The sequence below is a fragment of the Papio anubis genome, chromosome 11 (genome assembly GCF_008728515.1).
Source record: "Papio anubis isolate 15944 chromosome 11, Panubis1.0, whole genome shotgun sequence".
Taxonomy (NCBI): domain Eukaryota; kingdom Metazoa; phylum Chordata; class Mammalia; order Primates; family Cercopithecidae; genus Papio; species Papio anubis.
In genome coordinates, this window is record NC_044986.1 from 116,555,110 (window position 1) to 116,583,034 (window position 27,925).

The window sequence follows — 27,925 nt, forward strand, 5'->3', positions numbered from 1 at the left end:
GTGCAGTAGCACCCTCACTTTTAAGCCTGTTGTTGAGCACAGTTTCAAACCCTTCTGTTTTCTGTCCATTTATAGATGGTACCAAGCTTTACATAAGGCCTTTTCCCCCTTTGGGCTTCAGATGGCCCTCATACAGCTTTAACAAGACCCTGGAAGAACCCAGCTCAAAGAGTGCAATGTGCATCCACATCTGCTTGATGAGTAGATGAGAGCCAATGCTAACAGTGTTTTTCAGACATTTTAAAAGAGTTTCAACAGCACTGTTTCATGCCGAGTCCTTAGCGCAAAATGCAGGCATTTGGGGAAACTTTGTATACAAAACCAATTCGAAATTTGAACTGTAAAATGGATTAAATCTTTAACCATAGAACAAAACCATAAAATGTCCATGAAAGGATCCAAGACACTCTTGAAAAATGCCCTTCACAAATTAATCTCTTATATTTTTCTGCAAGCCATTAGCTAATAAGAGGAAATTGATACTTTGGCCGATTTAGTGTGTTCCATCTATCTGTTTTTCCTCTGTTTTTAACCACCAAAGACTAAATTAATCACAAAAATATAAAAGGAAAGTAGCATTCGCAACATGTTAATTAACAAAATTAACTTAAAACGTCAATTGTTTGTATCTCATGAATGGTGGCAAACAGAGGTAAGAGACATGGTGATAGGAACCAATGTTTCTTCCTTTTATGAATAAGATGATTATTAAGAATATTTTATTTCTGACATATCATTAAAAGTTTGGAAAGAAAGGATGGCCTTAAGAGACACTGTCAAAGAAGAGATACGTGTCACTCTGAGGCCCCCAATAGATATAACCTGGTAGATAAACTGAAGGTTATCTACCAAGACAGACTTTCAGCAATGATAGAACTTGAGATGGGCTGGTGACTGATACCTGTGAACAACCACCAAGGAAGAAAATGTAAAGAGGGACTTTAGATTGCAAAAATATGAAACCAGCCTTAGTGCCCATCAATCAATGAATGGTTGAAGAAAATGTGGCATATATATGCCATGGAATACTACTCAGCCATAAAAAAGGAATTAAATAATGTCTTTTGCAGCTTCTCAGATGGAGCTGGAGGTCATTATTCTAAGTGAAGTAACTCAGGAATGGAAAACCAAACATCATATGTTTTGACTTATAAGTGGAAGCTAAGCTATGAGGATGAAGAAACATGAGAATGATATAATGGACTTTGAAGATTCCGAGGTGGGGGGAAGATTCAGAGGGGGATGAGGGATAAAAGACTACATAGGGCAGGCATAGTGTACACTGTTTGGGTGACAAGTGCACTAAAATCTCAGACATCACCACTGAAGAACTTATCCCTGACATCAAAAAGCACTTGTACCCCAAAAACTATTGAAATAAAAATAAAAATTAAAAACAAAGCAGAGGTGCTTTGCACTGGAGCTTTTCTTGTGTCCCAAATCATTTGGATTATTGAGCAGGAAAGGAAAAGCTAAATTTAAAAGGGGTGTGTCTGTGTGTGTGTGTGTGTGTGTGTGTGTGCGCGCGTGCGCACACACATGCATGTATATAAAATGATGTTAGGGCCTTGGAAAACTATGAAAATATTTCAGTTATAAATTTCCAGATCAAATCTCTAGTGAAGCAGAAGGTAGATCAAGGCTGAGAAAATTTTCCAGAAGGTTGAGAGACAGAATAAATACTCCTGGGATTATCTAGTGTAGATCCTCCTGCATGGCTGTGGGCAGAGCTGGAGAGCATCCACTTAATTTGGGGAATGGCAGAGCTTGCATTCTGATACACCCAGTGCGTCAGGGCAGTCCACTGAAGGAACAGGTGCATCTATGTGTATGATGAAATAGTCTGTCCAGAATCTGGAACATGCTACCTGAATGTAAGTAAGAAAATGACCTGTTCATGAGATTTACCGAAGGTGTGCCTGTTATCAATATATTGCTTCTTGGCTCTTCATCCACCCGTGATTGTCTGGTGGTAATACCAGAGCCTTTCTCCCTTGACAGCTGGCAGGATAACATGGAGGGTGCTGGAAGGACACTGAGGAGAAAGGGGCTTCTGGTTTACCTATGCTTTTCTTTCTCCTTGCTCTGTGGTGCTGAGCTGGTGCACAGGATACCTGTGGAGCTCTCTGTGTTTGGCATCAGTGGAACCATTAGTGGCTTCAGTGGAACTGTTAGTGGCTTCAGTGGAACTGTTTTTAGTGGCTTCAGTAGAATTGTTGTTAGTGGCTTCAGTGGAACTGTTTAGTGGCTTCATACATTCCACAGATGCCCCTACTGGTGGTTTCCCAGTAAGTTATACAGATGCCCCAGCCAATTTCTTGAGAACTGCAACAGTAATTCACCCTTCCAAGGAGTCCCCGGTGAATGTCACTGGCTGTTCTCTGACCACCACCAGCCTTGGCCATCAAATATGGTCCAGCTGTGGCCTAGAACAACCCAGTAAACTCCTTCATGTTCAGTGGGCTGCACACCTCCTCTCCTGGGCGTTCCCAGTCATGGCGCGGTGGGGGACACTCACTTTTCCTGTTTGTTCTTTCTGTGGAAACTCTCTTAGTTGGCTTGAGCTGCCATAGCAAAATCCCACAGACCAGGTGGCTTCAACAACGTACATTTATTTTCTCATGGTTCTGGAGGCCAAAAACCCATGAACAAGGTGCCAGAAAATTCAGTTTCTGGGAACAGCTTTCTCCCTGACTTGCAGATGGCTTCCTTCTCTCTGTGTTCTCCCAGGGCCTTCCTCCTGTGCATGTGTTCTGTGTCCTAAGCTCCCCTTCCTGTAAGGATAGCACACCAGTCACACTGGATTAGGGCCCCGCCCCTATGAATCCATTGAAACTAACTGGCCCTGGCCGGGCACAGTGACTTATACCTGTAATCCCAGCACTTTGGGAGGCCGAGGTGGGTGGATCACCTGAGGTCAGGAGTTCAAGACCAGCTTGGCCAACATGGTGAAACCCCGTTCCTACTAAAAATAAAAAAAATAACCAGGCGTGGTGGCACACACCTGTCATCCCAGCTACATGGGAGGCTGAGGCAGGAGAATCATTTGAACCCAGGAGGTGGAGGTTGCAGTGAGCCAAGATCGCTCCATTGCATTCCAGCCTGGGCAACAGAGCAAAACTCTGTCTAGATAAAATGAAATAAATAAAATAATAATAAGATAAAAAGTAAATTTACTGGCCTCCATAGAGGTCCTATCTCCAAATACAGTCACACTGAGGGGGCTGGGGCTTCAACATATGCATACTGGGAAGACACAATTCAGTCCATAACAGGCATTCGTCCTCAACTGGAGGCTAGACTTACGCATTTTCTGTTATTTCCATTTGGTAATTCCTCTAAATAGTTAACAGTTCTTCATATCAAACCTTTCCTGTACAAATGACTCTGTGGTCACTGCCTCCTGACAAGACTTGACTGACATAGCAGCTAAGGCAATGTCTCAACAGACGCCGTCTCCCTTCTTGTAACAGCTTCATGTATAGAAATGGGCATTGGCTTTGCCCCCTTCTCATATTCCATGTAGTTACTCCGAGGGGGCTGGCGTTAACCTAGGCCTGTAGACCTGATTTCATATTTAATCTATATCTATCCTGAGACAGGATTCAATCACACACGAGCAGCTACCTGAACTTGCTAATGAAGCCATTGCCATGGCCTACTTGGCCTCCTCCTCTAGAATCCTTTGATACTTTGATTGAGCCAAAGTAAATTCAGCTTGATGTCCTGCGGTCACACAGTGACAGCAAATAGGATGACTGTTTAGAAATGTGTAATGCTATGTCCTGTTTGCCTTGCTGAACACTCCAAAAATCATTTAAGGAATTAGGACCATTGTGTCTCTCTCAGAAACGAGCTAGTTATGCCAGGATTTCCTTCCCTGATCAAATCACTGCAAAATGACCAAGCTCCAACATGAGTCTGTCTGACCCGGCTCTGCATTTGCAAGTGGCTTCTTGGCCGAGCCAATTAAGGAAGAACCCTATGAGCTCACTGAGGCCTGCTGGTGTGTCAGTGAAATTTCTTCCTTCAGCGCTTTTCTTTTTTTTTTTTTTTTCAGACGGAGTCTCGCTCTGTCACCCAGGCTGGAGTGCAGTGGCCGGATCTCAGCTCACTGCAAGCTCCGCCTCCCGGGTTCCCGCCATTCTCCTGCCTCAGCCTCCCGAGTAGCTGGGACTACAGGCGCCCGCCACCTCGCCCGGCTAGTTTTTTGTACTTTTTAGTAGAGACGGGGTTTCACCGTATTAACCAGGATGGTCTCAATCTCCTGACCTCGTGATCTGCCCGTCTCAGCCTCCCAAAGTGCTGGGATTACAGGCTTGAGCCACCGCGCCCGGCCCCTTCAGCGCTTTTCTAAAGGGGTTTATATCTGCCTTTCCAATGGCATTCACTTTGACAATAGAGAAAATATGCCTTGTGTTCCTTTCTTTACAACCACCTCCCAGCCCCTAAATTTATACGAAATAATTTAAGGCCTTTATGCATTGTTTGATCTGGCATAAGTAGTACCTATTAGTATCAGAAAAGAAAAAAAAAAAAACCCTCTTTCATTGTCTCTCTTTTTCTCTTTCCTTTCTTTCTCTTTTTCCTTCCTTTCCTCCTTGCTTCCTTCCTTCCTTTCCTCCTTCTCCTTCCTTTCTTTCCTCCTCCCTTGCTTCCCTCCCTCCCTCCTGTCCCTCTCTCCCTCTCCTCCCCTCCTTCCTTCCTTCTTTCCCTTCCTCCTCCCTCCCTTCCTCCTTCCCTCACTCCCTTCCTTCATTCCTTATTTCCTTCCCTCCTTCCTCCCTCCATTCCCTCTCTCCTTCCCTCCCCTCTCCTTTCTTCCTTCCTTCCTTCCTTCCCCCTTCCCTCCTTCCCTCCTTCCTCCCTCCCTTCCCTCCCACCCTCTCCTCCTCTCCCCTCCCTCCATCCCACCTGCCTTCCTTCCTTCCTTTCCTCTTTCCTTCCCTCCTTCCTCCCTTCCTTTCTTCCTTCTTTCTTCTTTAAAATAACATATTACCATCCTTAGAGGCAGTGGCTTCCGGTAACTAAAGGCCCATTTTGAAGGCCCATTTTGAAGGCCCAAGCAAGTTTGGAGGAGTTGGGATAGAGTGCAGTCCCCTCTCTATGAGAAAAGGGTAAGTTGGGAGAGCTTGGAGCTGGATTGGATCTGGGAGCTGCACTTGCCAGTGTCATGAGGCAGGAACTCAGAGGGGAAAGGGAAAACCATGACTCGGCTTTTTGCCCCAATCAGTTCAGCAACGTGGCCAGATCCTTGGATGAAGAAAGGCATCCAAGGAGGGTTGCAAGGTAATTTGCTGTGAGGGAAAAAATAAAAATAAAAAACAAAGCCTCTCATCCAACTTGCCTTCTAAATCTTCAGCAAATTCTCTATGGTTCATTAGCGTTTCTAGAGCCAGAACCCATTTTGGAGGTCTGCATCCTGGCACTGGAATTGGCTTCTGTTTGGCTTTGTCAGACTCTGAACAGGGACAGCTAACATCTGCAGCATCACAGAGGGGAGGAGACGCAGGAACTGGAACTCTAACCTGCTCCTGCCACGTGCCAGTTGGTAAGGCAAGTGGCTTCACAGCCCTGTGTCACCGTTTTAATTTCCTCATCCATAACAGGAAGATAATATCATAACAGTGACATCAGGGTTGTGAGATATAAGTGTTAACACACATATTCAGGCATAAACTGACACACAGTAGGCACCTAATAGGTGTTGCATCTATTTTAGCTTTGTGTGCTTTTGAATGATGGAATGGTTTGACTCTAGTAATTTATTTCAATATATTTATTCTCTTCTTCAGCACATTTGTTGATTCAACAGACTTACACATAAAAGCAAGAGCTATGTAGCACATAAGTGCTGTATCTGCCTAATGAAGCCAAATCTCTGACTACCATTTAAGTCACTTAAAACCTGATATAGTCGCAAGTTCATTTGCTTATTCAATGAGCCTGTTTTCTGTGCCTAATATCTAGACACTTTGCTAACTATTACAATATCATTAAGTCAGATTATGCTTCTTGGAAATTGCTCTGATGGTTGAATTAAAAGAAAACGTTAAGTGAAATCTGAATTAGAAGTTTCTTGGTTTTGCTAAGTTTAGAAAACTTAATCCAGTAAAACAAATAGTGAGAAAATCATGTTATTAGGAAGGAGAAAAGAAAGACACTAATTCCTGACTACCTTTTCAGGGTTACCTGAAATCTAATCACGAGGAAAAAATATTATAACATTTACATTATAAATGTGAGAAAACTGGCTCCTCTGGCTTTAAAATTAGGCGTACAAGCACCAAGCAGGTTTCACCCATGAAAGGGAACCTCTGAGAATGCTGGACACTCTTATTTCATTCTTGTTTCTGTTTCCTGCTTCTTGCTCTGGTCACCATTAACTCAGTTTCTCATCCTTTGATATCAGATTCTGTTGTCAGGAGCTCTTCTTCTGGACCTAATAACAGATTTGATTTCTTTGATTCTGACCTTCTTCTCTCATCTTTCTCTTCCTGGGTGCTCTGAGGAGTCATTTCCTTGAAGAAAGCACATCTTTCCCCCTTTTCTGGTATCAGTCCATTTGAATGACCCTATGCCCAAGTCTCTCTGTGCTCCTTTCAAAAAAGGATAGAAAAGACATCTAATATCATTTTTGAAATATGCATCATGCATGAATCCACACTTATATTTTTAAGACATTCAAAATAATTAGATTATTTTAGTCATGACAAAATCAATTTCAAAGGCTGAAAGGTATCTAAATATATGTATCACGGGGCCTCTTCTGTTTCACATAGTAACAATAAACTACTTGATGGGAAGTTGCCAATGTGTGTGACCGAAGAATCAAATAAATTTAGATAAATCATTTTATTCCCAGAGGCACATCTAAGAAGGAAGGTTTGTGGAGCTGAAAATGTGGAAAGTTTTATTTTCAATGAACATTCAAACCAAAGGGAAAACTAAAAAGAAAAACAGAAGATTAAAAAAAAAAAAAAAAAAAAAAATCCCAACAGCATAGGATGCCATAACCTTGGAGAAGAAAACACGATAAAAATGTCAGAAGCATTTATTTCACCCTGATGAAGGTGTTGTAATCTGTTTGGTGTCATACTGCTGCATTCCTCTTACCTTTGAAAATTAGGGCCGGGCACGGTGGCTCACGCCTGTAATCCCAGCACTTTGGGAGGCCGAGGCGGGTGGATCACAAGGTCAGGAGATCGAGACCATGGTGAAACCCCGTCTCTACTAAAAATACAAAAAAATTAGCCGGGTGCGGTGGCAGGTGCCTGTAGTCCCAGCTACTTGGGAGGCTGAGGCAGGAGAATGGCAGGAACCCGGGAGGCGGAGCTTGCAGTGAGCTGAGATCGCGCCACTGCACTCCAGCCAGGGGGACAGAGCAAGACTCCGTCTCCAACCTCCCAAGTAGCTGGGACTACAGGCAGAAAAGAAAATTAGACCTACAGGATCTGCGCTTCTGATTTTCAGAATCTAGGACTAGTTTTGCCTTGAGGCAAGAAATATATAGGTAGCACTGGTTTTCTTACCAGTGACCTCATACCAGTGAGGTAGAGCAGAATGCAAAACCCCAGTGAAGATCAAGCAGCAGTGAGAATCACGTGGCAGGCAGGGTGAAGGCTCCTCACTTAATGGACCCTTAACCCAGTAACTGAGTGCTTCAAGAATATGAATCAGAAGAAAGATCCAAGTCAGTGGACATGCCCCACACCACTGTTTTCTTTTTTTGTTTTGTTCTTTTTTTTTCTTTTTTTCTTTTCTTTTTTTTTTTTTTTTTTTTTTTTTTTTTTGAGACGGAGTCTCGCTCTGTCGCCCAGGCTGGAGTGCAGTGGCCGGATCTCAGCTCACTGCAAGCTCCGCCTCCCGGGTTCAAGCCATTCTCCTGCCTCAGCCTCCCGAGTAGCTGGGACTACAGGCGCCCGCCACCGCGCCCGGCTAGTTTTTTGTATTTTTTAGTACAGACGGGGTTTCACCGTGTTAGCCAGGATGGTCTCGATCTCCTGACCTCGTAATCCGCCCGTCTCGGCCTCCCAAAGTGTTGGGATTACAGGCTTGCGCCACCGCGCCCGGCCTTCTTTTCTTTTTTTTTTTTTTTGAGATGGAGTCTCGCTCTGTCACCCAGGCTGGAGTGCAGTGGCACTATCTCATCTCACTGCAACCTCCTCCTCCTGGGTTCAAGCGATTCTCATGCTTCAGCCTCCTGAGTAGCTGGGACTACAGGCTCGCACCACCATGTTGGCTAATTTTTGTATTTTTAGTAGAGACGGGGTTTCACCAGGTTGGCCAGGCTGATCTAGAACTCCTGACCTCAGGTGATCCACCTGCCTTGGCCTCCCGATGTGCTGGGATTACAGGCATGAGCCACCGCATCTGGCCCTGCTTTCTTAGTCTTTTAGGCAGCCAGTCTCGAATTTCAGTCATCAACTGATTCTACATGGAGTTAGGGATCTACCAAGTAAAAGGAACCTCAGAACACTTGGCTCGCTGCTGTCCATACCACTGAAGAGGCTTGGGTGGAAGCCAGTTCTCCCAGTAGCCATAAAAAATATATATATATATGATATTCTGAAGTATATTGCTACCACATACTGTTAGCGGGCATTACTGGACTTAGAGCCGGCTTATACAGAGCGTTCCACACCTGGAATCCGGCCTCTTCATAAGACCATAATTGTTCATAAAACCTTAATTTTCACCCATTACCTCAAGCCACTTAACTATATTCCTATTCTGTTATCTGAAGCCTGAGCTCCTATCTCGGAAACTGGCTTACCATGCCAATGCTGCTAGGGATGGTCTTCCAATAACTCAGACTTGTCCTCAGTTCTTTCTCTGTTTTGCCTCTGAGAACAGGTATAAAAAATCCGTAAAACCCAAACTCATGCTATGGCCCCTCTGCTTGTTGACTGATACAAATCAGCTGCCTGCCTTTCACACCTGCAAATGGTGGCTGCATTAGAGGACCCTTTCCAGACTCTCGTACAGGAAACGTTCCTAGATTCCACCAACTGTCTTCTTCTAGACTCCAGGCAACAGCCTGTCTGATGTCTGAACCTTGCAATCTTCCTGTATCTTAATCCACCACTTCAGATTCAAGATTCAAACCAAGTAGGCTTGTATAAATGTTCTCCTAAGTGTCCAAGTTCTGAAAATCATATTAACACTCCCTGAATGCCCTAGAAACTAGAAACTCTCTTCCCCAAGGTGGATCGTAGTAGTAGTAACTGGAACTCCTCCTTCCCGAAGCCAGCCACAAAACCCAGAAGTATTACTTGAACCTTCCCCCGCGTTTCTACCTAAGAGCTGGCCATAAAGAAATTCTTTGACTTACTTTAATAGTAAGTCATGAGACCCTCATTCCAAAGGGGTCCTGGCCCATGCCCAGGAGGAAGGAATGCTGCTCAGAGAGGCAGAGAAGAATCTGGACAAGCAGGCCCCGCTGGGCTACTCCCCTCCATCTACTGCATTAGATCATCCACACCCCTTTAGTCTAATCACATTTCTACGTGGATGTGGATGTCCTTTCTTCACTGAACCCAAACATACAAATTGACAGTTTTGTCTATATCTTTAGTTCTCTTCATTCCAAAGGCTCTCATGTCACATAAAACTATGATCAAATACATTTGTTATGCTTTTCTCTTGTTAACCTGTTTCTGTTATAGGGGTATCATCTGTGACTCTTATGGTGACTAGGAAAGGGCTCACCTCCTTTCTGCCCCTGTAGTTCCAAAATAACCGTGATTACAGGATGGTATAGGAGCTAGGGGACCACTTCCTTTGCCACAGTGTTACTAGAACATTGAATGGAAGTAAGTTAAAACCACAAACAAAAACACGGTTTTTTTTAAAGCCTGAACTTATCAAATAGCCTGTCAGTAAACAGAGAGGTCTTTGTCTCATAACCTTTCTGTGTATTTCTTACCTGACAGCATCAGAAAGAGATGGCCTCTTGCCTGAGAGTGCCATCAAGGTGGGACTGCTATTCTTAATCCCTTTCCCACTGATTTCTTCTCATTCATTGGCCTTCCTTTGTGTCTGCAGCTCTGATCTTTAGGGCATTGGCTTTGGTGATACAGGAGCTAAAAAAGAAATTATTTAGGCAGACAGTGAGGGTAAGAGAGTCTTCCGTAAGGTTTCCTTTTAATGAAAAGCAGCCCCCAAATCATTTCCTTTCTAGCAAATAGCAGCCTGTAAAATTGATCTGCAGACATAGATAAGCAAGCTGGAAGCTTGCATAGGCAAATGCCAGAGCTGTGCCAATAGAAAAGGGATACCTGGAAGCCAGGTATATTCAACATGGAGGTTCCCTCTTCTTTTTTTTTTTTTTTTTTTTTGGTCGCCACGTGTGCAATAAAAAGGCAGACAACATGACAAGGGCCAGGTAGAGACTCTATCTGCATGATAAAAGATTAGAGTGAGATGGCCAGCCTCTTTCTGTGCTATGTAAATGGCACCTGGTCCGACCAATCTTTTGGGCTCTATGTAAATCAGACACCGCCTCCTCAAGCTGGTCTATAAAACCCTTGTGCGTTTCACCACGGGGTGTGGATCCCCTCTCTCTGTGTAGTAGAGAGAGCTTTTTGCTTTTCGCTCACCTATTAAACCTCCACACTTAAACTCACTTCTTTTGTGGCCGCATCCTCGATTTCCTTGGCATGAGACAACAAGCCTCGAGTATTTATCCCAGACAATGGCATGGCTTCATTGGGATGATTGTTTGGAGAGCATTCATTTTGAAGACAAGTAGATATGCCTGTCTATGCCCCTTGCAAAGTTTGAACAATTTCCCTAACCTTTTAAATCTCAGCTTCCTTACAAGTCAAATGAAGCTAAAAATAATGCTGTTGAGATAAGGCATTTTTATTGTTAAAGGGTTTAGCATTGTTCTGATACATACAGGATACCTGATAATTATTAGTTTCTTTTTCAAATTAGAATTGCTGAACAGATGTGCAACCAATTCCTGGAAATTTCTTCAGATCAAAACCTCTTTCAGATTTTCAGACAATAGAGCATCCTTTGACATTAATGGGGGTTTAGGACAACCCCAAAGACAGAATCTGCAATTTCTCGCATTTAACGTGTTTTATGCCACTGTGACTTTGCAACTGCTGTACAACCAAAGAGCTGTTACTCTTGCTTCAGGTGCAGTTTCAACATCAATACCTCTAAAATGCTTCTCCTCATCTGCCCTTTCCTTCCCAGGGGAAGTTGCTCATTTCCTTCCCTATAATTCACACAATATGTATTCTCAAAACATACTCCATCTGCATTATATACTTTACATAATATATTTTGTAACACTTATCAAACTCTATTCAATTCTTTTTACATGTCTACATATAGAAGTTGAATTTTATGGCATGCCCACATCTGTAGTATCTAGCTGCACGCCTAATAACTGCTCAATAACTATTTGAGTAGATAGATGAGCAAATGAAACATAAAAGAATGATTGAATGATGAGAGAAAATGAGTTTTTCCTTGGTGCACAGCTCTTGCCAGAGTTAGGTGTCTGAGATATAGTCTTTTTGATAATGATAAATAAAACTAATAATAAATGCCACATAAATCAAAAGCAATAGATATTCAAAACTCCAAATCTTGAATTTATGAACTCTATAGATTTTCTGTACTAAAGTGATTCCTAATGTAAATGGATCTTTCACACTGAATTTGAGAGTTAAAGAGGAATGCTACTATACAGAGAGATTAGATAGATAGATAGATAGATAGATAGATAGATAGATAGATATAACACTATTTAACCTGTTACTTTGACATAAGAAACAATAGTTACAGTTAGCAAATTATTATAATATGAGACCAGACAGCTGATTTCAGTATCTTCATGCCCAACTATCTGTTTTATCAATGTGATTTTCTCTTATTACCACTGCCTAGTTATATCTTAATCACTATTCAACTAACGCCATGTCATCTATTATACATTAAGGTGTTTTATTTGTGAGTGATTTTTAATGAACTAATTCAAAGTGCTGGTTGGATATTTTTTGCCCACATATCTTATAGTAAAATTCTTCTGTTGCATGTTTTCCATAAGTCTTAGGGCTTCAGATAAATTGTGCTTGTATGTTGAAACCTGATGCACTATTAATTAAATGAATAAAGCAAGACACAATTTAAATTTAGCTTTCTAAGCAAACCAAAGTGAAGGCAGCTGTGTCCCATTAGCTTCTGATTTTCTGCAAAATGGAGGGGGAATGGGATATAAAAACAGTGTTGAAAATTGAGCAGCTTGTGGTTATGTTGCTATAGCTACCAGAGGCCTTTTTGATGCTTTATTGGGTTGGCAAAGAAATAGACTGTTTGGAATAGTTTCACTAAACACTCTTGTTCACTGAAATAGTGCTGACATTTGGCCACGAGCCTTCAGTTCCTCCACAGACTTAAAACATGGATGTGAAAGGAAAAAGGAAAAATTCAAATTAGCTCGTGAACACTGGATTCATTTTCCATTAACCAAAGGAGGGAAATCCGTCAGTTTAGGGACAAACACGAGGGTAGACACATTCCAAATCACTTACATGCTACCTCTAGAAAGCTGATCGGGTGCCTCTGAATAAAAACAAACCCAACTGGGAGGCCATTTAGGAAGTGGAAATGGTAATGCTACGCAGAACAGGGAATTGTCGTAAAGGAGCCTTTCTAGAGAAAATCCGTGTGGTAGTTTGGCTCTATAGCTATCATGAGAAATATGTCCAAGAGGAAATCATCAACGATAGGGAGAAGGTGTACATTGCTCCACTCCTCAAAAATAAATGCGAAGGTTAAATGTTTCTTTTCTGAGAATCTCTATAGCAACATATAGAGTTGTTTTAATGACTACTAATTTTTAAAAAATTCTTTTAAGTTCAGGGGTGCCTGTGAAGGTTTGTTACATAGGCAAACGTGTGTCATGGGGGTTGGTTTGACAGATTATTTTATCACCCGGGTATTAAGCCTAGTACCCATTAGTTATTTTTTCTGATCCTCTCCCTCCTCTCAGTCTCCACCCTCCAATAGGCCCCAGTGTGTGTTGTTCCTCTCTGTGTGTCCGTGTGTTCTCACCATTTACCTCCCAGTTATAAGAGTGGAGATTCCTCAAAGACCTAAAGAAAGAAATACTATTTGACCCAACAATCCCATTACTGGGTATATGCCCAAAGGAATATAAATCATTCTGTTACAAAGATACATGCATATGTCTGATCGTTGCAGCACTATGCACAATAGCAAAGACAGGGAATCAACCTAGCTGCCCACCAATAATAGACTGGATAAAAAAAATGAGGTACATATACATCATGGAATACTACGCAGCCATAAAAACGAATGAGAACATGTCCTTTGCAGGGACGTGGATGGAGCTGGAGGCCATTATCCTTAGCAAACTAGTGCAGGAACAGAAAACCAAATACCACATGATAACTAATTTTCTAGAAGATTACCTCATGAGCACAGGGAAGTTACACTTATCCTAAGAATACTTGGTAGTATTTTATGTTCTTCTCAAATGGACACCAATAGTGCCTCCAGTCTGCCATTTATTTTTATGAGAGATATGCCTTCCCTATAAAACAGCAACACAGCCAAAGCCTCTAAGAGTTTAGCATAAAGAGGATACTGCAGGCTGGCAGGGGGGCGAGGACATTGCAGGCTGGCAGGGGGCAAGACCACATGACCCAGAAGTCCTTTCCCTTCAGTTTGCTTTCTCTGAGCTTTTCTGATGTGATTGAAATCACAAACCCCAACTGGCCCCCAAAACATCTTTCTTTAAGGCCCAGGTTCAAGTATGAACTACTTGACACACTATATCTTTGTAAATATTTGTAAAATAAGATAATTGTGAATTACTCCATTCATGTTTAGGTCACTGTTTTTGTTGTTGTTGTTGTTGTTGTGTGTGTGTTTGTGATGGTGTTTGCTTAATTCTAGAGGGAGTGCTAGATGATAGAAGCAAAGGATGTTAATGTTTCCTTAAAGAATTTCCTTTCCATATGTTTCAGACTAATACAAAAAAGAACAATTCTACAGGTCTTAGATCCACTGATTGGACATATATGGAGAGCTTGTGTGTATTCTTGATGTCATTCACTTTGCTCTATTAAAAAATATGACCCATGTACTTTAAATTGCCGGCCATATGAAATATCCTTAAAAAGACTTAATGGTGCTGTACTATTTGTTTTCAAAATGGGTGCAAGAGGGTGGGCAGAGTAGGTCAAAATCAGATACCAGTTTTGCTTCCACTGTTGACCAGCTCTGGGATCTTGAATAAGTCATTTTAACTCCCTGAAACACAGTCAGTGTCCTTAATTATGAATGTAGAAAAACATATATTGCTCTTCTCTCTCTGTCTATATATATGTACATATACACAAATATATACACATATACATATATATGCATATATGTATACACATATACATATATACGCATATATGTATACATATATATACATATATATGTGTCACCAAATATATATATATATATGTGTGTGTGTGTGTGTGTGTATCCAGAGTCATAGGACAGGGCACCATGTCAATAAAATCCCCCCATTCAGCCTCATAATCTGCCTTTCCTTGGTCCAAGGAAAATATATGAAAATACAAAGAGGTCCCCCAGTGAATTCGCGACATTCATGGAAATCCACATTCAGTTGTGTTCTTTATGTTTCTGATATCTATCTATACCTATATCTATATCTGTATCTATAGTTATATATCCTGCACAGGAAATGCAAACCACTAGACAACAATAAGTTATTTTTCTCTTTATTCATTGAGTTAAATCAAAAGTGCTTTTCCACAGCCCTATTCAGGCGGGCTGTTGTCTTACTGTCACCAAGGCATGTTTGGATCATTTCACTCATCTCCGTGCATACCAGTCCGTTTGCCGAAATTCATCACTTTATTTTTTCATCAAGTGTTTCTTGAACACCCACTAATTGTACAGCTCAGTGGAGAATAAAATAAGAGAGTGAAGCCTGGTACCTCTCCTAGGTAATTTATGTGAGCATTCTTCATAAGCCTCCTATAGAGAGGTATCTTATTTATTTCTGCTATCATTCTCTTGGGTGATAATACATGCTTCGAAAAAAAATAAGCACAGTAGGAGATAATGAAGAAGGTTCTGGTAGTTTCACAGAAGTGTTCTAGAGCCATGCTGTCCAATAGGGCAGCAATTAGCTACAGTAGCTATGAAGCATCTGACCCACAGCTCATCCAAATTGAGATGCACTAGAAGTGAAAAATGAACAGCAGGCTTGAATGACATATAAAAAAGCATATACATATCTATATTTACATTGTGTGTTAATATGACAAGCTTTGATTATATTGGGTTAAATCAAACACGTTAATATTCATGTTACCTTTTTATTTTAAAAATGCAGCTACTAGAAAATTTTAAATCCCCTATGTAGCTCACATTATATTTCCACTGAATACTGCTGTTAGAAATGCTCCTGAAAGCACAGGCACTTTTGAATAAGCAAAAAAATATAAAAAAAAAAGGGGTGGAGAAAATTTTTAAAAAATTAAAGAAAAGGTGATAAAATGAGGGGATGAGTGGTGTATTTATCTCATGCTTCTGGTCTTCCCTCTCAAATTTTAGGCTGACAGTGAAAAAATAATCCAAATCGATGCTGTTTAGAAACTAGTACTGATTTGAAAACTCTAACATTCTTTCATCCTGCATTTTTGCTATTGATTACACGCCCCCCAAAAAACAAGTAACACTAAGAAAAAGAATTGTGGGATAAAAGATAGGTTTGCAAAAATAATTTTTGGAGTTCCTATTTGTAATTAGGTGTCCCTGTTGGATATGATGTAACTTGTGGCCCGTCTGTGTCAGAGACACATGACACAAGAACTAGAGAAAAAGACGTGATGTCTGTACACTTAGCCTGAGTTTACAATGATAGACATTTCTGGATTTCCTTAAAAGTAGATGGCAAGACACAATTAAAATAGTTTATTAGTAAAGTGATCCCAGAAAAAAAAAAATTGATAGAGTAATAAAGTGAGATTGAAAAGCAGGACAATAAAGTTACCAAGCAGGGCCAGGCGCGGTGGCTCATGCCTGTAATCCAAGCCCTTTGGGAGGCCGAGGTAGGTGGATCACCTGAGGTCGAGAGTTTGAGACCAGCCTGACCAACATGGTGAAATCCTGTCTCTACTAAAAATACAAAATTAACTGGGCGTGGTGACGCATACCTGTAATCCCAGCTACTCGGGAGGCTGAGACAGGAGAATCGCTTGAACCCAGGAGGCAGAGGTTGTGGTGAGCAGAGATCCTGCCATTGCACTCCAGCCTGGATGACAAGAGCAAAACTCTGTCTCAAAAAAACAAAAAACAAAGACCAAAAGTTACCAAGAAGGCTAGGTGTGATGGCTCACACCTCCTGGAATCCTAGCACTTTGTGAAGCTAAGGTGGGAGAATCACTTGAGGCCAGAAGTTCGAGACCAGCCTGGGCAACGTGGCAAGATCCCATCTCTAATTTTTTTTTTTTTTTTTAAATTAACTAGGCATGATGGTGTACATCTGTGGTCCCCAGCTACTGGGGAGGTGGAGGCGGGGAGATTGCTTGAGCCCAAGAGTTTAAGGTTGCAGTGAGCTGTGATTTCACTATTGCTCTCCAGCCTGGGTGACAAAGGGAGACCCTGCCTCTACAAAGATAATAACAATAATAAAAATAAAAATATAAGTTACCAAGCAATTTACCATTACAGACAACCGGAGTTTATTCCCATTGCAGAATTCTTGGTCATATGCAGTATATGGGCTTCAGAATTGACTCATATAAGGCATGAAGGACTGGAGTGCTATCATCTATCAAACCTGTCATCACCCAGAGGGATGATAAGTCCCTGGAACTTCCAGAATGCTCAATGCACACTCAGAGCAGGCTCCTGAAGCCTGAGAGAACTTTCAGGCAAAGCATCACAGGGGCTGGCAGTTGGAAGTTTGGCTGGACTGACCAGACATGGTGTGTCTCCAGGGGATATGGATAAAGCACTGATAATGTCTGCTATCGTTTGTACTGCCACTGATGCCAGTACATGTAGGTTAATTGCAGAGCTGTTAGTAATTGCAAATACAGTCATTTGTTGCTTAACATCGGGACATAGTCTGAGAAATGCATTGTTAGATGATTTCATCATTTGGCAAACATCACAATTTCCTTACACAAATCTAGATAGCAGAGCCTATTACACACCTAGGCTACATGATAGAGCCTATAGTTCCAGACTACAAATCTTTACAGCATGACTGTATTGAATACTGCAGGCATTGTAATGGAACGATAAGTATTGGTATACCTGTACATATCTAAACATAGAAAAAGTGCAGAAAAATATAGTGTTATAATTTTACTCATACTTTGTTGATTGAAACATCATTATGTTGTGCGTAAGTGTATTTTACAATTGTTCATGTGCAACAAAAAACTAAAAAAAATATATATTTTATATATATATAATATGTATATATGATGGAAGACGATGCAGTTATTAACCTAGTGATATATCTTTACATTTCCTGATGTAGAAAAATATTTCATAGTGAATAAGAAAATTGGATTGCTCTGAATGTCCAAACCATGTATTTGAGAATGATGACCTAGTTATTTAATATTTCACATATATTTATCTTGACCACTCTACAAGCTTATAAGCTTATGATAAAAGAAAATTTTCTTGTTTTTATTGCTTTCTATGCACGTTATAACCTTCATTCTAAACTGTTGTTCCATGAGAAATCCATAAAGAGTGAATTCATACAAATGTGTGTGAATATTGCAGCCAAAGCACACACACACACTTTCACATACATTGGTCACACATGGATAGATACATATTCTCTTTAGACAACCTGAAGAATCTTTTTTCTTCCCCTAAGTTTTGCTGAGGAAAAGCTTTTATTTTTCCTCTCATAGAATTGTTCTTGGGAACCTGATTTTTTTTCCAAAATAAAAAAGTGAGAAATTATAACTTAATCCAAAAGAGAGATGTGGCCGAATCAAAACAATAACACGATTCTTACTCAGCTCTGCCACAGGTTTGGTGTGCTACCAGCGGGGTGGAGGAAACAAAGATTACACATTCTTTTGTATTAAGTTTTAAGAAAAATATAGTAACTGAATGAATAAAAAGGAAGCAATAAAATCTTCAAACAAGGAGCAAATCTGAATAAGTCCTTGGAGAGAAACAGAAAATAGGCTGTCAAGAGAAGAAAAGAGAATAAAGGAAGAAAGAAATCCCAGAACCCAGCATATGGTATTCTGAGTTGGAGATGTTATAATTTAAAAATAAGTTACAGTTTAGAATAACTTTTAAAAAGAGTGACAAGAGGAGCCCAGTGAACACTTTTACTGCCCACCCAAAAAGCTCCCAGAATGCACAGTTGCTACTTCGTGGCACATCCGTGCATTTTAAACACACACATACACACACACACACACACTCCCTAAATCTTCTATAAATTCCTTATATATCCATGATATCATGGTTTGAAACTTTACCCTAACAAACCATTGTTCTATAACTGCTCTGAAATCAACTGTCTCTGTTTTATAAGGCTTGGAGATGGATCCAGATAGCCAGGTTTTGCAACAGTACATGAAGTTCAAGAGAAGTCAGCAGTGTTTTCATGACAATAAATAACTTTCTACATTTTTAAGGTCTTTAAGAAATCTGGATATTATTGAAAGATAAGTAATATAACATTTTAGAGATAAAAGATACCTTGAAATCTGCCCTGCTCTCTCATTCATTTCTTTGACTGGGGAGACAAAATAATTTTCTCAAGATCTCATAGACAGCCATGGATAGATGACATGGAGCAAGAACTTTGTTTTCATGTCTCACAGATCTGGTTTATGTTCACACTATCCTATATCACAACATCAAGTGGACTAATATTTTGGATATAATCAAGAAGCTTTTATTGTATAACTTATAAGTATCCAATGCTAAGAGCTATGGAGGCATATGAGAATATTAACACATGACTCAACTAGCCCTCAGAATTGAGATACCAAAAGAATTGATGGTGGAAGAGAATGTAATCATAATAATCAAAGCTGGATAGGAGTTTAAACCATAAGAGTGCTTAGTTCTTCCAAAATTACCATAATATATTTCATTGTAGTTTTTTTAAAAACTATAAGCTTAGATTTTTGGTAGGCTAGGCTATATCTTCAGGGATAGAATGAGAACAATTAATAATGAATATTATTTGCTATGAGAAATAAATTTATTCTTCAGTGATTTATACATATCTCCCCACCTTTTTGAAGGTTACAGAGAAATTCTGTCATAATTTGTCTTACAATTAAGCAACATTTTTTTAAAATTTGTTTGGGTTTTGTTGGTTTGTTTTGAGACAGGGTCTCTCTGTGTCTCCCTGGCTGGAGTGCAGTGGTGCAATCAGGGCTCAGTGCAGCCTTGAACTCTTGGACTCAAGCGATCCTCCTGCCTTGGCTTCCCAAATTGCTAGGATTCCAGGTGTGAGCCACTGCACCCAGCCAATACAGCAACTTCAAATAGAATTGGCCATTGGTTGCCGATGTTTCCCATGGACTCTCCTCGGTGATTTCATTGACTTCATGCTAATGCAACATCTCATTTTAAACTGTTGATTTTTTTTGTTTGTTTCGGATCTTACTTAGAGTGACATGTGCATTTTACACACAATTTGATTTGTTTTTGTTGTTGATGTGAATATCATCATCACTATTAGTCTCCCTAAGTAGAAAGACAAAAAAACAGTTTCATACAGGGAATAGCAAACCCCAATCAAATTTCATATTTGAAACATTAGAAAATAAGTATAATCTCTGGACACTTACAGTCACATCTTCATCAGTCTAGCATCATGTACTACATGGATTCCAAAGAGGACCTCAGTGGTTTATCTATTTTGGTGAAACTTTGTGCCCCAAGCAGAAGATTGATTGACAGTAAAATGTCAATTCAATTCAGACAAATGGTGCCTGGTGTGCTCCTATTGATCTTTTGATTGTTTTTTCATAACTTGAAGGATGGGTCTTGTCAAATTTCAGGGAGCCCCATTGTTTTCGGTGGAGACAGAGAATTTCTAGAATGAGAACTCCGCAAACACTTATCAGATTCCTTCCTTGCTGACAGGACTGATCATGTTTCTCTTAACTCACTGGCATCAGGCTAATAAAAAAGAAATCATAGTATACTATTGATATCAGAGAAAAACACAAGATTTCCAAAAGGTCCCCATTAATTCAATGATTTAAGAAAATAACATGGTAAATGACAGATTATTTTCTGATACCAAGGAATATATATGTATTATACAGGAGAAGCTCATTCTCAAGGGAAAAAACAAGCTAATAAATATGTTTCTGAAATATTTAGAGCTTTAATTTTGTAACCTAATGTACATTATCTTATTTGATGTTTAATGTAACCATACTTACCTTAATTCACTTATTGAAAGTCTATAATGGATTGCAGTAAGTCACCTTATATCCTAAGAGGCAGTTAATAAAATTAAATTAAACAAATATTCAAATTAATATTACATGAAAGACAGATTTAGCCATCACAGAGGAAAGAAAGAGGAAAGCCATATTTTTTATGAGACATGAAATAGAAACAAAAATAATGTAAAGCAGAATATGCTACCTACCACATAATAGATACAAATAAAGTGAAAACTCAGTGGAGAAATAGTTTATTTTCATCATTGAATATCAAACAAATATCAGAATAGTCTAAGTATAGTTGGATATTAAGAATGAGTGGGATTTCTGGAAGCAGCTGTGTTGGACAATGACTGTTGTAAGGGATGTCCTTTTCTTTGTCCTATCTCAGAGAAAAAAGCCCAGCAAGAATGTGTAAGGATAGAGGCTGGCAAGGGTTTAGAGGGTGTCCCACAGTTCTTTAAACTGTTGCACTTACGTTTGTGGATGTAGATCATTATCATTTGTGCATATACAAGACAAAGTCAGTTCTCTTAGTTGTGTCCAATACCATTCCCTTCCCCATGTAGTTTGTTCTGCCAAATTCCTACTGATTGTTCCTATTTCAGCATGTATATTTTGTCCCTGTGATTCATTTAGATAGACTTGACTTTTCCCTTCTCTACATTCCTGTATATTTTTATATAACTTAATATTCTCTTATAATTACGTGTTTGTATATGTATGTCTCTCTTGGTACTCTTAGGACCTAATTAATAGCATGAAACATTGTAAATTTTTAGTGAGTCTTTTCATTTTTCTTAACTGCATGAAAAAAAAATGAATGAATAGAGAGAGATTTTTAACCTCTTCTCATTATTTTGGGTTTTTGCTTATACTGGTATAATATTCTATAATGATGGTTTATGAGAGTAAAACAGCTGTCTTTACAAGGAACATGACCATGGCTATATGTATACATTTTATCTAAGGGTTATATTCTAGGCTATGTTCTTCCTGAAGCATTTTCAGCAACATAGTTTTGTAGGATAAAAATAAGAAGGTTGGGAAGATTGTATAAAGCCACATGAATTGTTTAAAGTTATTGAAGAATTCACAAAGAGACAACTTGAACATTTCCTTTTATTGCTGAGTGTATAGAAGAGGCTATTCTGCCTCTAATATCAGTTTTGTATGGATTGAAGGCAGTACTTTATAGGTTGGTAAGACTAGCTTATAAAACTCTCACGGTGTTTGATAAAAACATCACTTCAATCATTTTCCACTCCAGAACATAAATGTCTCTTTAAATGCAACAGTTTGTTATAAAACTTTGAAACTCATTCAGCTTCCACAGATTTACATTCCTAATACATAAAATAGAAATAACTCTAAGTAGACACCTTTATCTATGCCATCAGACACTTGTGGTAAATGCCTTAAAGAAAATGAACTAAAGTAGCATTATAAACTTTAATCACAGATGTTTCTTCAAAAATTAATAATCTATGGAAATGTTTATAGCACCCAGATAGCAATTACTTGTGAACATTGATATATGCTAAGTAGTATGCTGCTAGGAAACAAAGCAATTTGGAAATAAGAATGAAACAAGATTTAATGAAAAATTATCTTAAAATATACAGTAAGTTTTGTATATGGCTAAGATATGGGAATTTTAGTACTGTAATGATGATACCATACTATTATAAACTACAGAAATAATTATTGTACTATGCTTCAGGCATACCCTTCATATTGTAATAATATCAAAATGGTCCTTAAGTTTAAAAACAAACATGGTTAATCTAATGATTAAATAATCTACTTCACTTTTTAAATTTTATAAGGAATATAGGAATGCTTATATTATAAAATACCAATGCATATAATACACAACTTGGAAATTCCTTATTTATAACCATCCAGGCCATTTTTACCCAATCCCAATGGTCATCTCAGGAATTGTGGACCTTCTTTCAGAAAGGCAGTTAAATATATACATACATATATTTATATATCTAAATATATGTTAGCTATGTATAGTGGTTTATATAGCATTATGTGTTAATGTACAGTAATATTTTTACTGTTATATTAATGTACAGTAATATTTTTACTTAAAAATATGTGTTGGGTAAAAAAATACAAATAAATGTATGCCCCGTTGTAATATTTTAAGTGACATCTGTAATTTCACAGGTAGGCTGCACCACAACCATTTAAAACCAGCCCTCTACTCATGAACATTTAAATTGAATCCAGTATTTGCTTATAAAAAATAATGCCAGACACATATACACCGTGGAATACTATGCAGCCATAAAAAAGGATGAGTTCGTGTCCTTTGTAGGGACATGGGTGCAGCTGGAAACCATCATTCTCAGCAAACTATTGCAAGAACAGAAAACCAAATACCGCATGTTCTCACTCATAGGTGGAAATTGAACAATGAGATCACTTCGACACAGGAGGGGGATCATCACATACCAGGTCCTATTGTGGGGAGCGGGGAGAGGGAGGGATAGCATTAGGAGATATACCTAATGTAAATGACGAGTTAATGGGTGCAGCACACCAACATGGCACATGTATACATATGTAACAAACCTGCATGTTGTGCACATGTACCCTAGAACTTAAAGTATAATAAAAAAAAAAACAATAATTAAAAAAAAAATGCCAGAATTCCTCTTCTAGTCATGATAGAATAATAGAGTCCAATTTTAGCCCCTCGCATTAGAAAACTAGAAACCCCAAGCAACTATATAAAACAACCTTTTCAGACGTTGAAAAATAGGACAGATTTATTATCCCTAAAAAAGGGAACCAAATAAGGAGAGTCATAAAATCACCCTTCTACTGGAGGCACATTATGAACAACAGTACAAGGATGGACAGTCCCATGTAAGGCACAGTACAAGGATGGACAGTCCCATGCGTTGAGGACACAGAAATTGGAATTCATGAATGCTGAAGTGACAGAAGTGTACAAGGTGAAATTCTGTAGAGGAGAGATCATGCAGAAAAGAAACTCATAAATCTACTAGGTGCTTCCTTAAGTATAAAGAATATTAAAAATGCACAGATCCATGATGTTTAAAAAAGAATTCCATGAGGTTGAAGAAAGAACTTCTGAGAGTCCCCTAGAGCTAACTCAAAACTATGACTCATTAGTTTTCTCACTAGCAATACTGAAGTGCTCTTTTTGTTCACTCAAAGCGTTCAATAGAAAGCCCACAAAGAATAATTTCTTAGTAATAAGGCAGAGCTATCCCTACAGTAAAGACCACAGTAGACCAGCAAAAATAAGCATAAAAGGCAAGTTTTAGATTGATCTAACAGGGCTCCAAGTTATTTAAGAACCCATCAAAACAAAAGAAAACATTCTATAAGGCTGACAATAATATCCAAAGACCACATAGCATAAAATTACAATGTCCAACATCCAATAAAAAAATTACTAGACATGACAAAAGGTGGGGAAAAATATGATCTAGAATCATGAGAAAAAATCACTAAATGGAAACACAATCCCTTGAAACAGAAGTGGTAGAATTTGCATGAAAAAAATGTTAAAACAGGTATTATGTTCAGTTATTTGGAGGAAATGTGAAGAAAGAAATGCATGATATGAAAAAATTTAAAAATTCTCAAGATGGAAAACACAATGTCTGAACTGAAAAGGTCACTGGATAAGGTTAATATAAGACAAGATAATTCAGAAGGAAGGTTAGTGAACCTGAAGAACACCAACAGAAACTATTGAAAGTGAAGCAACAGGCACTGGAGAGGATGTGGAGAAATAGGAACACTTTTACACTGTTGGTGGGACTGTAAACTAGTTCAACCATTGTGGAAGACAGTGTGGCGATCCCTCAAAGATCCAGAACTACAAATACCATTTGACCCAGCCATCCCATTACTGGGTATATACCCAAAGGATTATAAATCATGCTGCTATAAAGACACATGCACAAGTATGTTTATTATGGCACTAGTCACAATAGCAAAGTTTGGAACCAACCCAAATGTCCATCAATGACAGACGAGATTAAGAAAATGTGGCACATATACACCGTGGAATACTATGCCGCCATAAAAAAGGATGAGTTCATGTCCTTTGTAGGGACATGGATGCAGCTGGAAAACATCATTCTCAGCAAACTATCGCAAGAACGGAAAACCAAATACCACATGTTCTCACTCATAGGTGGGAACTGAACAATGAGAACACTTGGACACAGGAAGGGGAACATCACACACCAGGGCCTGTTGTGGGATGGGGGGAAGCGGAGAGGGATAGCATTAGGAGATATACCTAATGTAAATGATGAGTTAATGGGTGCAGCACACCAATATGGCACATGTATACATATGTAAAAACCTGCACATTGTACACATGTACCCTAGGACACAAAGTATAATAGTAATAATAATAATAATAAAGAAAATGAACCATGGCAGGGGAAAAACCTGTAAAAAAAAAAAAAGAGAGAACCTCAATAAAGTATCAGGTTGTTGTATACATGTGTAATTGAAGTACCAGAAAAGAGAAAAAGGATGTGTAAGAGGGGAAAAATAAATTTGAAAAATTAATGAGTACAAATGTACCAAATTTGATTAAAAAAAAAATATGAGCTCACCAATATAAGAAGCTCAACAAACTCCTGGCATAATAAACACTTACGCACACACAGACACAACACAGATACACCACCACAACAGAAAACAAACAGAAGCACCCACAGAAAAGCAAAGAAAATACACACACACACACACCCCAAGATAAATTCTAAACTGTGACTAAGAGAATTTCCTAAAAACAGCCTAAAGGAAAACTCTCATTATATTACAGAACATATAAGGTAAATCAAAGACATTTTGATAGGAACAATGAAAGCCAGCACAATGGAACTAAATCTTTAAAGGGCAAGAATTCTTTAAAAAGGTAACTTGAAAATGTAAGTGCAGTGAAAATATATTTAAAAATTGAAGACTAAATAAAGGCAACATGTTTATCAACAAAAGTTGACAAAATTTGTGTTCAACACTAATGTATTATAAGAAACTAAAAAGGAATTTGTTGAAAGTAAAGGAAACTGGTGGTAGGTGGAAAATTAGAACTTCAAAAAGGATGATGGATACCAGAAATGTGATTTAAATTTTTCTTTAAAAAGTAAGCATTCCAATGCAAAACACCAAAAATAAATAATGAACTTAAAATAGACATACAAATAAAATAAATGACAAAAATAGCATAGAAGATTGGGGGAAGAAAATGAAGAAAAGAGTTGTAGATATTTATATTACATGTGAAAAATTATAATATAAATTGAAAGCAGGCTGTAATATGTAAAAATGCATACTGTATGTCTGAGAGCATCCCATAAAAGAATAAAACTTAGATGTATAGCTAATAAGCCAATAGTGGTTGTAAAATAGAATAGCAAAATTACTCAATCCCTAAGAAGGCAGGAAAAGGCGAAAAAAATAAAGAACAGATGGAATGAAGGGAATATAATTAGCAAGATGGTAGACATAAGCCAAATCATTTTGATAATTGGTTTGAATAGAAATTGTCTAACATCCCAAGTAAAAGACAGAAATTATCCATCAGGATAATAAAGCAAGACCAAATTCTACATCTCCTAGGGGGAAAAAAAAAACAGATATAAAGGTAAAATAGATTAAAGGAAAAAAGGATTGCAACAGATATATCATGTAAACATTAAGTTATCAAGCACTAACATCAAAAAGAAAACTGCAGGACAAGGAATATTACAAGGAATAAAGAAAGACATTTGAAAATTGTGTTTCCATGTATCAAGAAGACATACCAGTTCTACTTGTAAGTATACCCAATAACAGAACTTCAAAATGTATAAAGCAAACCCGATAGAAATTTTTGAAAACCCTGCAATTTTATCGGTATGTTTCAACACTTCTTTCTAAGTAACTGGTAGAATAAGGAGCGTACAGACCAGTAACAGCATCCTGGTGGAGACGGAGTGCCACTCAGGAGAACCTGTGTGCAAAACATTGACTGATGCTCACCAGCTGCTGCTCCTGCAGGTCCACTGTTGGATTAGCGTCATGGCCACACTTCTCCCAGCGTGCCGATAGTAAATGACTCACATGATCAGCGTAGGTTGTTCTTGCCCAGCGGAGGAATTCTCTAATTGGCAAGCACTTTTCAATAATTATCCATTAGCTTGGACTAAGCTTTCTCAGAACGGTGCAGTGATCTGAGGCTCACTCCACCCAATCTCCCTTCTTTATTTTTTTTTTTCTCTCTTTATTCTGAGAGCTGTATTGTCCTCTGAAAGCTCTCCTCATCGTCTCCTGCCCCTCCCACTTTATCTTTTATATGTACTTTCCCCAATAAATATTCAATTAATTCTGTCTTCACAAACAATTCTCAGAAGATGCAGAACGACACAGAAATACAAGAATTCAACGTTGTTAACTATTTTAGCCTTATTGACAACTATGAGAAACTAACCAACAACAGAATTTTCAAATGCATATAAATTGTGGTGTTAAGCGTTATTTTAACTTATCTCAAAGGAGTCTTGCTCCGTTGCCCAGACTGGAGTGCAGTGGTGCCATCTTGGGTCACTACAGTCTCCACCTCCTGGGTTCAAGCGATCCTCCTGCCTCAGCCTCCCAAGTAGCTGGGATTACAGGTGTGTGCCACCACACCTGGCTAATTTTTGTATTTTTAGTAGAGACTGGGTTTCCCCATGTTGGTCAGGCTGGTCTCAAACTCCTGACCTCTAGTGATCCACCTGCCTTGACTTCCCAAATTGCTGGGATTACAGGCATGAGCCACTGCACCTGGCCCCAGAGTATTTTCTAATATTTCTTGTAATTTCTTCTTTGACACCTTGGCTATTTAGAAGTATGTTGTTCAATTTCTATATATTTGGAAATGTCCCCAAAACCCTTTTCTTGCCGATTTCTAGTTTTAATTGTGTTGTGACAGGATAATATATTTTGTGCAATTTCAGTTTTATGGCCTGGTGGACCTGGGGAATCTTCCATGTGCACTTGAGAATAATGTGCATTTGGTAGTGTTGGTTGGAATGTTCTTTAGGTATGTTTTAGGTCTATAGTGTTGTTCAAGTCTTATATATCTTTGTTTATCTGAAGTCTAGTACTTCTTTCCATCATTCAGAATAGGCTATTGAAATCTCTTATTTTTGAAAGTCTCCTTTTTAAAAACAACTGTCAATTTTGATCTATCTTTTTTGGAGACTATGTTGTTTATCACATACATGTTTTCAATGGTTATATTTTTTGGAGGGACTGATCCTCTAATTATACAATGACCCACTCTGTTTCTAGAAACATTTCTATCTTAAAGCTTATTTTGTCTGGTAATAATGTAGCTACTCTGACTCTCTTATGCTTTCTGTTTGCATCAAGCTTGTGTTCTTCCATCTCATCTTTTCACTTTCAATATATTT

At 38.8% G+C, this 27,925-nt stretch overlaps 2 long non-coding RNA genes across 2 annotated transcripts in view; one reads left to right on the plus strand and one right to left on the minus strand.

Moving 5' to 3' along the window:
* LOC110744075 overlaps window positions 1–27,925 on the plus strand; it is a 170,060-nt gene that overhangs the window by 104,622 nt on the left and 37,513 nt on the right. The gene's annotated exons all lie outside the window — the stretch shown is intronic.
* LOC103887291 lies at window positions 4,977–27,077 on the minus strand. The gene is made up of 3 exons (XR_651339.4): window positions 26,511–27,077; window positions 9,929–10,085; window positions 4,977–6,599 (listed from the first exon to the last, which is right to left on the minus strand). It is a non-coding gene; the product is annotated as an uncharacterized LOC103887291 (long non-coding RNA).